The following is a 12496-nucleotide window of genomic DNA, read 5'->3' on the forward strand; positions in this document are numbered from 1 at the left end:
TCTACTTCATAATTTTTAAAATTTAAACACTTTCTTGTTTTCTTTCTGATGACAATCAGCACGAGAAATTATTTATAGATAGGTACATTTATCCATGAACCTGAAAGCCCATTACAGTCTTTGTGAAACAACATCATCTACAGAAATATCCTTGTTGCCATTGAAGCATGTCAGCCTGTCAACCAATCACACTTCAAAACAGCAAAATCATTTGCTTAACAGAAAACATAACTGTCATTTGGCTTAGGTGGTTAGGATGGATAGTGATTCAAGAATTTGCGCAACGGATGAATTTGTCTGTGCAGTGTAAAAGTCTGAACGTTCCTGTACTTTACGGCAGCACTCGCTAAAGGTATAGTCTAAATTTTGTAGCTGAGTTTATAGACAAAAAGTGCTGCAGGACAGAAAAGAATTATATTGGAATGAAAGGCTGCTTCCGCCTTTAATTGATATGTATTTGTGTATTTTATGAATCATTATGCAGGCAAAGGACATTTGGTTCAGTTGAATTTTGGTTTCAGATTTTCTGTAACAGTTGTAAATTTTGAACATGGATAAGAGAATCTGTTGTCATTTTGGTTTCTATATTGTCCAGCAAATGATCCAGTTTACCCTTGTGTAAAAGGAGCAATATTACTTTTCCATTTGTCATTGCAGATTCATGGTATCATAAAGATAAAACATGCATGTTGGGGCCGATTGTCACATGGGAAAATTGATTACAACAGGAGGCTATGAGCTTAAAAATGGAGCCAGACTTTCTGCCCCTTTGACAGTTGGTCCATGCAGCACAGCTGTCTGAAAGAGCTCTAAGCTGATGGGTCAAAGGGCCTGCCTGTTTCAAGCTGTAGTCCCCTTTTAATATTGAAGCCTGTGGGTAATGTGACGGAGATAGGAGATTTTTCCAGGAGAGAACTGATAGAAGCATGCACTTTTTGATCAGTTCCATGGGTGTTATAGAAACAGAGGCCTAGCAAAGGTCGGTTTGAAATTATTTTTGTCGAACCAGGAGAAGCAGATGTGATCCTCTCAGCCACAAAATCTAATCTGGACCACTGCTATCCAGAGCAAATCCCTCAGCATTCGCAATCATTCCCTTGCACTTATCTCGCTACTGGCTGAGCAGACCGACATCAGTCAACCTTAATCTGGCGAGTTCCACTGGGACCTCAGCTTGTCTTCTTGCAGCACAGTGTAAACAAGGTCAGGCCTCAAAATTGCGGATGCCTGTTTGCCACCAGGACTAGTGGTCTAAAATTGACTCCTTTCGGTATGGGTGTGTTTGTGCGTGTGTATATGGATGAAATGTGTATTTGGTACCAAGTTGCCATAAATGTTTTTTTGTCAGAAAAATCCACGATCAGTAAATTGCAAAAGGTCATTTAATTCTTTAGTCATTTAAAGATCAGATGGAAGCCTTAGATTGTTATCACGGCTGTGTGTTGAGGTTTCACTTCTGCTTTGTAACTGCCCTGCAAATGGTAAACACTACTCTAGGAAGTGAGTGATTTAGTGAGTAGAGGTGCAGCCTACCAATAACATAAAGTGTTTTTTGCTTTCTAAAAAAAAAACTAAATTATTAATCCACTGCTTTAATTTTTAAATGTTCAACATGTGTCTGCATCTTCTAGCAAATATCGCAAGTTTCACTAAATGTTTTAATATTGAACATTTGCAAAAAATAGAAAATGTACAGAACCACTGGATAATATTGGATTTGCTGCTCTCTCTGAATTAAAGATCTGTAACTTTGTCATCCCACTTTTATTCGAGGTGATATTATGGAGAAAAGTACACTGATGTGAACAGTTAACCTTCCAGTTATCAATTCCTTCGCTTCACACAATCATGGAGACTTAGGTTGTACTGAAAACAACCTAGTTAAATACAAATTCTTACAGAGATTTAGATTTTAAGTATTTTTGTAGATGCAGGACAGGATGGCTTTCTTACACCATCAGGTTGTCAGTAATCAAGGCATAAAAATCAAGTAGATGTATGCATACCTTCCAATGAGATGTCAGAGTGCTATTATACTGTGGCACCAGTCTTCCAGTAAGACCAAGCAATGTACAGATGGCTGAGAGGTGTGAAGGGGTAGCTTCTAAATTCCAGACTATTGACACTGCCTCGCTTTCCTCACTATTCTACTGACAATAACTCTAATAGCCATGGAACTAACCATCATGCGGCTGGTCACTTGGATTCTTAAACGCCGGTTAAGGTGCTTGAACTAGCCAAGGATATATCTGCCAGAAAGTCCTCTGAGTGCCGTGCATAATGGTGCTATATTACATTTTCTACAGTATTGTCATATGCAGCACAAACTGATTCTGGACATGGAGTAGCAAGATGGAAGATGCTGATGTTGCAGACCAGCACCAGACAGGTGCTTGTGCTGTGACAGTCCATCTGCTTGTCCAGCAATTCACTTGAATTCTGCCCTTGAGATCTTGCCAAGACCACTCACTCTTCCACAACACCTTATTTTAAAAATCTTTTTATTGGCATTTCCCATATTTATAAACAGTTGTATATATACACATCACAGTTTTCTCGCCCGCGCTAATTTCCTTTATTATACAGGGAGGTTTAGTTTGTCCTTCGTTTAACTGACCCTACATGCATTTCGTTGCCCTCTGGATCGGTCTATGGTTCCTCCCCTTCCCTGTTGACCCCCCCCCCCCCCCCCCCCCTGCACCCCACCCCCACCCCCTTGGTTTCGGCTGTGCTTTTCTTTTATTTTCCGGACAGAATGGGAATAAAAAATGGGGGGGGGGTAGGGGTACCCCCCTCCTCATCACCCGTGGTTTCCCCACCTTCCTTCTGCCTCCCCACATCCCACCCCCGGGTTGCGCAGTCTTTTGATACTTCATCTTTCTTGGTGTTTTAAAAAAAATCTTATTAGGTTACTCCTCGTTGCTGGCCTCGAACAGGTTATGGAACAGACCGACAAACTGCCCCCAAGTATCCAGGAAGCCTTCCTCTGACCCTCGGGTGGTGTACTTAATCTTCTCCAGGTGGAGAAATTCCGAAAGGTCAGCGAGCCAGTCTGTAGCCGTGGGTGGTGCTGCTGATCGCCAGCCGAGCAGGATTGTCCAATGCGTGATTAGGGAAGCGAAAGCGAGGGCTTTGGCCCCCTTCCCCATGTGTAACTCTGGCTGCTCCGATACCCCGAAGATTGCCACTATTGGGCATGACTTCACCCTCACCCCCACAACCTTCGACATTGTCTCAGAGAAGGCTGTCCAGAACCCAGCATGCTTGGGGCAAGCCCAAAACATGTGGGTGTCGTTCGCCGGGCCCCTCTGGCACTGCTCACATTTGTCCTCCACCTCCGGGAAGAACCTGCTCATTCGGGTACTGGTCAGGTGAACTCTGTGCACTACTTTGAGCTGCATTAGGCTTAATCTTGCGCAGGAGGAGGTGGAGTTCACCCTGCTCAGTGCTTCGCTCCAGAGCCCCCATCCTATCTCTGTCCCCAGTTCGTCCTCCCATTTTTGTCCGTATATTTTCCCACATAGCCCCCCCCCCCTCTCGTTGATTGTGCCTATCAGGTCCTCTAGTAATGTGGTTTCTGGGGCCCCAGGGTACCCTACTGTCTCTTTGCGGAGGAAGTGTTTTAGTTGGAGGTGTCTCATTTCCTGTCCTTTTGCTAGCCTGCACTTCCTCGTCATTTCGTCTAGCGTCACCAGTCTGTGCCCTACGTAGAAGTCCCCGACCGTCAATGTGCCTCCATCTTTTGAAGCTAGTATCCAGCATGGCTGGGGTGGGGGGCAATCTGTGATTGCCACACATGGGAGCCATGGGGGACATTTTGGCTATCCTGAAGTGTTGTCTCAGCTGGGTCCACATTCTCAGTGTGGCCGTTATCGCTAGTCTCGCTGTGTATCTTGTCGAGGAGGATGGGAGTGTTGCTGTGGCCAGGGCCCGGAGGGTTGTTCCTTTACAGGATGCCTCCTCCATTTGTACCCAATCTTTGTCGGGTTCTTGTACCCATCCCCTCACTCTTTCTGCTGTTGCTGCCCAGTGGTAGTATTGTAGGTTTGGTAAGGCCAAGCCCCCTTTGATTTTCCTTCTTTGCAGTGTTTGTTTGGGAATTCTCGGGTTCTTACCCCACCCCCCACACACACACACGCAAATGGCATGATTAGACTGTCTACTTTTTGGAAAAAGGCCTTGGGGATGAAGATCAGAATGGATCTAAACAGGAAGAGGAACCTTGGCAGTACGTTCATCTTGACTTCCTCAACATCTTGTCTATTTCTTACACCTCCCAAGATGAAATGCAAAGTAACGACGATCACTCATGCACATTCCATGTGACAATCCAGACTCTGTAGCTAATATAGAAGCACTTAATTCTGAAACAAGGTTGCAAAAGATCTATTGCTTTAAAGGTTTCAACAGCAACCATAGAATAACATATTCACCCAGGGGTTAACCAATTATGTCTTTCTTAAGTGCTATTTAACATACTCTTGTGCTCCTACATGGATTTGTCCCTCTGTCTTGATCATGGCTGGATGAAGGCAGTGTACTCAAATGAGGGAGTTGAAATAGCTCATGGTTGGTAACCTCGAGGAACTCAACCAAAACCTCCATTTCCTCACCTCACAGCTCCAGGATCCCAGGTTCAATTCCCGGCTGGGTCACTGTCTGTGTGGAGTCTGCACATCCTCCCCCTGTGTGCGTGGGTTTCCTCCGGGTGCTCCGGTTTCCTCCCACAGTCCAAAGATGTGCGGGTTAGGTGGATTGGCCATGCTAAATTGCCCGTAGTGTCCTAATAAAAGTAAGGTTAAGGGGGGGGTTGTTGGGTTGCGGGTGTGGGGTGGATACGTGGGTTTGAGTGGGGTGATCATGGCTCGGCGCAACGTTGAGGGCCGAGGGGCCTGTTCTGTGCTGTACTGTTCTATGTTCTATGTACCTTCAGTGTGTTCAGTGCCTCCTATTCCACAGGTATTATGGCTCAAAGAAAGGTGATTCGCCATCAGTTCTGTACCTCTCCTTTTAGGTTGTATGGCATCTCTTCCTGCGGATGGAACCGGGGCTAAGGATTATGCATATGCTCGCGACATCGTGATGTATGTACATACTGAGAGTTAGATGAAGCACTGGTGCACATTAAAAATCCAAGAGCCCTTTTCTCAATTATGCCAGATCCCTGTTACTTCAATGGAAGCTTTAAGTGGTGCAACCTCCTTTTCATTAGGCACTGAAGGGAATCCTATGCTCCTAATTGGTAAGCTGCTTTCTAGTGCCTGATAGGCCATGGAGTGACAGGCCTTTCACGTTCCCCTTTTTTTGGCAGCTGGAACAGTCTTCAAAGTCAAAATCAACCTCACTGATTTCAGCAGATTGAAAATTGGATGGCTTCTATAAAAGCTGTTGATATACTATCACAAGTTACCACCAAGGTTTTCTAAATGGGAAAGTGCTTAGGAAATCAGAAGCACAAAAGGTCTTGGGAGTCCTTGTTCATGATTCTCTTAAGGTTAACGTGCAGGTTAAGTCGCCAGTTAAGGCAAATACAATGTAGCATTCATGTCGCGAGGGCTAGAATACAAGAGCATGGATGTACTTCTGAGGGCTGTATAAGGCTCTGGTCAGACCCCATTTGGAGTATTGTGAGCAGTTTTGGACCCAGTATCTAAGGAAGGATGTGCTGGCCTTGGAAAGGTTCCAGAGGAGGTTCACAAGAATGATCCCTGGAAAGAAGATCTTGTCGTATGAGGAATGGTTGAAGACTCTGGATAGAACATAGAACATAGAACATAGAACAGTACAGCACAGAACAGGCCCTTCGGCCCTCAATGTTGTGCCGAGCCATGATCACCCTACTCAAACCCACGTATCCACCCTATACCCATAACCCAACAACCCCCCCCCCCCCTAACCTTACTTTTTTTATTAGGGCACTACGGGCAATTTAGCATGGCCAATCCACCTAACCCTCACATCTTTGGACTGTGGGAGGAAACCGGAGCACCGGGAGGAAACCCACGCACACAGGGGGAGGACGTGCAGACTCCACACAGACAGTGACCCAGCCGGGAAGCAAACCTGGGACCCTGGAGCTGTGAAGCATTTATGCTAACCACCATGCTACCCTGCTGCCCCAATGAAATGAAAATCGCTTGTCACAAGTAGACTTCAACGAAGTTACTGTGAAAAGCCCCTAGTCGCCACACTCCGGCGCCTGCCGGGGAGGCTGGAACGGGAATCGAACCGTGCTCCTGGCCTGCTTGGTCTGCTTTAAAAGCCAGCGATTTAGCCGAGTGAGCGAAACCAGCCCCAGATGGATCTTCAACCATTCCTCATGTCTGACTCCAGGCAGACAGTGCAGTGATCCCTCATGGCCTTCCCCTTCAAAACAAGTATACCATTTTGGATGCAGTTGGGGAGGATGACCTACCGGGGGAAGGCCCTTGCGGCCAGGTCTCTGGCACTGAGTCTGGCTCAGGGGCTCAGATGGGAAGGGGGGAGAATAGAAAAGCAATAGTGATTGGAGACTCAATGGTTAGGGGAATAGATAGGCGATTCTGTGGTCGCAAGCGAGACTCCCTGAAGGTATGTTGCCTCCCGGGTGCCAGGGCCAGGAATTTCTCGGATCGTGTCTTCAGGATCCTTAAGGGGGAGGGTGAGCAGCCAGAAGTCATGGTGCACATTGGTACCAACGACGTAGGTAGGAAAAGGGGTGTGGATGTAATAAACGAGTTTAGGGAGTTACGTTGGAACTTAAAACCCAGGACAGACAGAATTGTCATCTCTGGTTTGTTGTCAGTACAACGTTATAGCGAGGCTAGGAATAGGGAGAGAGTGCAGTTGAACACGTGGCTGCAGGAATGGTGTAGGAGGGAGGGCTTCAGGTATTTGGATAATTGGAGCCCATTCTGGGGAAGGTGGGACCTGTACAAGCAGGACGGGTTGCATCCGAACCAGAGGGGCACCAATATCTTGGGAGGGAGGTTTTCTAGTACTCTTCGGGAGGGTTTAATCTAATTTGGCAGGGGAAGGGGAGCCGAACTTGTAGTCCAGCAACTAAGGTAGCCGATGTTCAGGACGTCAAAGCGTGTAGTGAGGCAGTGGGGAAGGTAATACTGACAAAGGAGAGCACTTGTAGGTATGGAGATGAAGTGTGTATACTTCAACGCAAGATGCATTAGGAATAAGGTGGGTGAACTTAAGGCATGGATCGGTACTTGGGATTATGATGTGGTGGCCATCATGGAAACTTGGATAGAAGAGGGGCAGAAATGGTTGTTGGAGGTTCCTGGTTATAGATGTTTCAATAAGATTAGGGAGGGTGGTAAATGAGGTGGGGGGGGGGGGGTGGCATTGTTAATTAGAGATAGAATAACAGCTGCAGAAAGGCAGTTCGAGGAGGATCTGCCTACTGAGGTAGTACGGGTTGAAATCAGAAATAGGAAAGGAGCAGTCACCTTGTTGGGAGTTTTCTATAGGCCCCCCAATAGCAGCAGAGATGTGGAGGAACAGATTGGGAAACAGATTTTGGAAAGGTGCAGAAATCACAGGGTAGTAGTCATGGGTGACTTCAACTTCCCAAATATTGAGTGGAAACTCTTTAGATCAAATAGTTTGGATGGGGAGGTGTTTGTGCAGTGTGTCCAGGAAGCTTTTCTAACACAGTATGTAGATTGTCCGACCAGAGGGGAGGCCATATTGGATTTGGTACTTGGTAATGAACCAGGACAAGTGATAGATTTGTTAGTGGGGGAGCATTTTGGAGATAGTGACCACAATTCTGTGACTTTCACTTTAGTAATGGAGAGGGATAGGTGCGTGCAACAGGGCAAGGTTTACAATTGGTGGAAGGGTAAATACAATGCTGTCAGGCAAGAACTGAAGTGCATACGTTGGGAATATAGGCTGTCAGGGAAGGACACATTTGAAATGTGAAACTTGTTCAAGGAACAGATACTACGTGTCCTTGATATGCATGTCCCTGTCAGGCAGGGAAGAGATGGTCGAGTGAGGGAACCATGTTTGACAAAAAGGTTGAATGTCTTGTTAAGAGGAAGAAGGATACTTATGTAAGGCTGAGGAAACAAGGTTCAGACAGGGCGCTGGAGGGGTACAAGATAGCCAGGAGGGAACTGAAGAAAGGGATTAGGAGAGCTAAGAGAGGGCATGAAAAATCTTTGGTGGGTAGAATCAAGAAAAACCCCAAGGCCTTTTACACATATGTGAGAAATATGAGAATGACAAGAGCGAGGGGGTGGGTCCGATCAAGGACAGTAGCGGGAGATTGTGTGTTGAATCTGAAGAGATAGTTGAGGTCTTGAACGAGTACTTTTCTTCAGTATTTACATATTGTTGGAGAGGACAGTGTGAAACAGACTGGTAAGCTTGAGGAGATACTTGTTAGGAAGGAAGATGTGTTGGGCATTTTGAAAAACTTGAGGATAGACAAGTCCCCTGGGCCTGGCGGGATATATCCAAGGATTCTATGGGAAGCAAGAGATGAAATTGCAGAGCTGTTGGCAATGATATTTTCGTCCTCACTGTCAACAGGGGTGGTACCAGGGGATTGGAGAGTGGCGAATGTCGTGCCCAGTTCAAAAAAGGGAATAGGGATAACCCTGGGAATTACAGGCCAGTTAGTCTTACTTCAGTGGTAGGCAAAGTAATGGAAAGGGTACTGAGGGACAGGATTTATGAGCATCTGGAAAGCCACTGCTTGATTAGGGATAGCATGGATTTGTGAGGGGTAGGTCTTGCCTCACAAGTCTTATTGAATTATTTGAGGAGGTGACCAAGCATGTGGATGAAGGTAAAGCAGTGGATGTAGTGTACATGGATTTTAGTAAGGCATTTGATAAGGTTCCCCATGGTAGGCTTATGCAGAAAGTAAGGAGGCATGGGATATTGGGAAATTTGGCCAGTTGGATAACGAACTGGCTAACTGATAGAAGTCAGAGAGTGGTGGTGGATGGCAAATATTCAGCCTGGAGCCCAGTTACCAGTGGCGTACCGCAGGGATCAGTTCTGGAACCTCTGCTATTTGTCATTTTCATTAATGACTTGGATGAGGGAGTTGGAGGGTGGGTCAGTAAATTTGCAGACAATACGAAGGTTGGTGAAATTGTGGATAGTGAGGCCGGCTGTTGTCGGCTGCAAAGAGACATAGATAGGATGCAGAGCTGGGCTGAGAAGTGGCAGATGGAGTTTAACCCTGACAAGTGTGAGGTTGTGCATTCTGGAAGGACAAATATGAATGCGGAATACAGGGTTAACGGTCGGGTTCTTGGCAGTGTGGAGGAGCAGAGAAATCTTGGTGTCTATGTTCATAGATCTTTGAAAGTTGCCACTCAAGTGGACAAAGCTGTGAAGAAGGTGTGTTAGCGTTCATTAGCAGAGGGATTGAATTTAAGAGCCGTGGGGTGATGATGCAGCTGTACAAAACCTTGGTAAGGCCACATTTGGAGTACTGTGTGCAGTTCTGGTCGCCTCATTTTAGGATGGCTGTGGAAGCTTTGGAAAAGGTCGAAGGAGATTTACCAGGATGTTGCCTGGAATGGAGAGTAGGTCTTACAAGGAAAGGTTGAGGGTGCTAAGCCGTTTCTCATTAGAATGGAGAAGGATGAGGGGCGACTTGATAGAGATTTATAAGATGATCAGGGGAATAGATAGAGTAGACAGTCAGAGACTTTTCCCCCGGGTGGAACAAACCATTACAAAGGGACATAAATTTAAGGTGAATGGTGAAAGATATAGGGGGGATGTCAGAGGTAGATTCTTAACCCAGAGAGTAGTGGGGGCATGGAATGCACTACTTGTGGAAGTGGTTGAGTCGGAAACATTAGGGACCTTCAAGCGGCTATTGGATAGGTACATGGATTACGGTAGAATGATGGGGTGTAGATTAGTTTGTTCTTAATCTAGTACAAAAGTTCGGCACAACATCGTGGGCCAAAAGGCCTGTTCTGTGCTGTATTTTTCTATGTTCTATGTTCTATGTATACTCGTTGGAGTTTAGAAGGGGGGATCTTATTGAAACTTAGAGGATACTGCGAGGCCTGGATGTGGAGGGGACGTTTCCACTTGTAGGAAAAACTAGAACAAGAGGACACATCTCAGACTCAAGGGACACTCCTTTAAAACTGAGATGAGGAAGAATTTATCCAGCCAGAGTGTGGGGAATCTGTGGAACTCTGCCACAGAAGGCCATGGAGGCCGAATGACTGAGTGTCTTTAAGACAGAGAAAGATTAATAATCAAGGTTCTTGATTAATATGGGGATCAGGGGTTATGGGGAGAATGCAGGAGAATGAGGATGAGAAAAATATCAGCCAAGATTGAATGGCGGAGCAGACACGATGGGCCGAGTGGCCTAATTCTGCTCCTATATCTTATGGTCTTATGGTCTAAGGTTGAACATTATCCCATGCACATTTGAGAAGTGAATCACAGTTATCCACATGCTCCAGACACATCTGCTTAACCTTATTATTAACTTGGCTCTGCAATAATGGGCAGGCTAATTCAATAGGATTAAAAACAAAAAATGCTGAAAATTCCAGAAGGTCTGGCAGCATCTGTGCAGAGAAACGGAGTTAAAACTTTCGAGTCCATATGACTCTTCTTCAGACCTCTTTGGAGAACACATTGGATATGTTATAAATAGTTTTATCATTTTTAAATGTCATTGGGCCAAATCTTCCTGGAAAACTAACAGTACGTTCATGACACACACTATTGTTAATGTACAAGTTAGTCAGCAAGTTCGGAGAAAGATAGATATACTGTGACGGATGAATTTTGATAACATGCTGGTCAATTCACCGGCCATTTGGCCACAACCTCCCGCTTTTTAAAGAATTTGCTGGATTTGCAAATAAATTGGTCAATGAACACACTGCAGAAAGTTGGGGTTAAGACTTTCCAGCGTTAATATCCATTTAATAATGTTATATTTGCTAATTTAATGCTGGTTAAACTATCTGTCTCAGAAAGGAAATAATTTAAACCATTGAGTCTCTTCCTGCAAGTGCTGAATTCTTCTTAAAGATTTCTAAAGGTATTTAAAAGTATTAACCTTTTCCTTCCTGTCAGATTTTTTCTTTCACTTCATCCAATCTTTCCTCCCTCTTTCCTCTCTATTTCTTTTTCTGTATCCGATTCTGATTGGAATAAAATGTTATCAATTATATTCTGAAACTTGTCAAGGCATCACATTGTGCAATCTAATGGCCACTCCCAACTCGGGACGCGACAGGGCCGGTAAATCCCGCAAGATGCCTCTCGCGAGATTTACCCGGCTTGTTATGCTTCGAAAGATCTAAGGGACAATGGGCGGGACCCAGATTTGTATAAGCTCACTCGCCTAAATCGCTGGTTTTTAAAGCAGACCAAGCAGGCCAGCAGCACGGTTCGATTCCTGTACCAGCCTCCCCGGACAGGCGCCGGAATGTGGCGACTAGGGGCTTTTCACAGTAACTTCATCATTGAAGCCTACTCGTGACAATAAGCGATTTTCATTTCATTTCATTTTCATTTCAGTAGTTAGCCTCACTTGAATATGTTTATTCCGGATCTACCCAGCACCTGGGACTGAATCCACTTGCATTGGAGACCCCGAGCCAGCACCATTTAGCTCTGGTATTCACATACTGTCAGAGCCATCTGGCAGGACGCCTCATCACCAGAACTTTCAAACAAGCACCAAGACCTAGCTTGGCTGGTGGTGAGAAGGGCCCTCCCTGTCAGATTCTTCATGTACACCCGAAGGCTCAGCATCAATGCACGCTGCCCTCGGAGTGGATGTGGGGGAAATGAGACAGTCACACACCTCCTTGTGGAATGTGCCTTTGAAAAGCAGGTCTGGAGTGAGATGCAGTGGTATCTGTCAAGGTTCATCCCGAGCAGCTCTGTAACACAGGACTCTGTGCTCTACGGACTGTTTCCAGGGACACACACCGAAACAAATATCAACTGCTGCTGGAAGGTCATCAACTCGGTGAAAGATGCTCTTTGGTCTGCCCGAAACTTGCTGATCTTCCAGTGCAAAGAATTGTCCTCGACCGAGTGTTGCAGACTGGCACATTCCAAGGTCCAGGACTACGTGCTGAGGGACGCACTCAAGCTTGGGGCAGCTGCCGCCAAGGCGTAATGGGGAAAGACCACAGTGCAAGGTCTTCCCAGCAAATGTACACCGAGGGGTTGGTAACAGTGTAAAATCCCTCGGCCCGCGTCTTCAATACCACAATGTATGAAAGAAGCAAAACAATGTAAATATTCGAGAAAGAACTGTAACTTATTGTAGGATACGTGTGTAACGTTATCCCAATTGAATTGAAGAAAGACAAATGAATGTAACTCGGATGGAAATGCACAGTCAAGACAATTTGAAATGTTCTGTAAAGTTTATGATAAATTTTATGAATGAAGTATATTTTTTGAAAAAAAAAAATTCACATACATGAACCAGGTGGAAAGGCACTTGGGAGACATTGCCAAGATGACTGGAGGCCCC

At 45.5% G+C, this 12496-nt stretch overlaps 1 protein-coding gene across 2 annotated transcripts in view; it reads left to right on the forward strand.

Moving 5' to 3' along the window:
* The first annotated feature begins 220 nt into the window (after positions 1-220).
* The window catches only part of LOC119965219 (nuclear factor NF-kappa-B p100 subunit-like), a 93086-nt gene continuing 80810 nt past the window's right edge, over positions 221-12496 (forward strand). For both annotated transcript variants that reach the window (XM_038795667.1, XM_038795668.1), the window contains exon 1: positions 221-352. The gene's annotated coding sequence lies outside the window, so the exon portion shown is untranslated. The remainder of the gene's footprint in view (positions 353-12496) is intronic.

The sequence above is a fragment of the Scyliorhinus canicula genome, chromosome 4 (genome assembly GCF_902713615.1).
Source record: "Scyliorhinus canicula chromosome 4, sScyCan1.1, whole genome shotgun sequence".
Lineage (NCBI taxonomy): Eukaryota > Metazoa > Chordata > Chondrichthyes > Carcharhiniformes > Scyliorhinidae > Scyliorhinus > Scyliorhinus canicula.